This window comes from Myotis davidii, unplaced genomic scaffold (assembly GCF_000327345.1).
Source record: "Myotis davidii unplaced genomic scaffold, ASM32734v1 scaffold1047, whole genome shotgun sequence".
NCBI lineage: Eukaryota > Metazoa > Chordata > Mammalia > Chiroptera > Vespertilionidae > Myotis > Myotis davidii.
The window spans coordinates 685,163-685,367 of record NW_006298367.1 but is presented as its reverse complement, the minus strand read 5'-3'; positions in this window follow the sequence as shown (position 1 = coordinate 685,367).

Here is a 205-nt window from a genome sequence, read left to right as displayed (position 1 = left end):
GCCCTTACCCGCCCCCCCCCACTGTTCTCATCCATAGGTGTACAATTTTTAGATTCACTTGTTGATAGATGTGTATTTGTTGTTCATAATTTGTATCTTTACCTTTTATCTCTTCCAGAACCCCCATACCCCTTACCTCCCCCAGGAATATTCAGTCCACTCCCTTTCTATGCCCCTGATTGTATTATGTTCACCAGTTTATTCT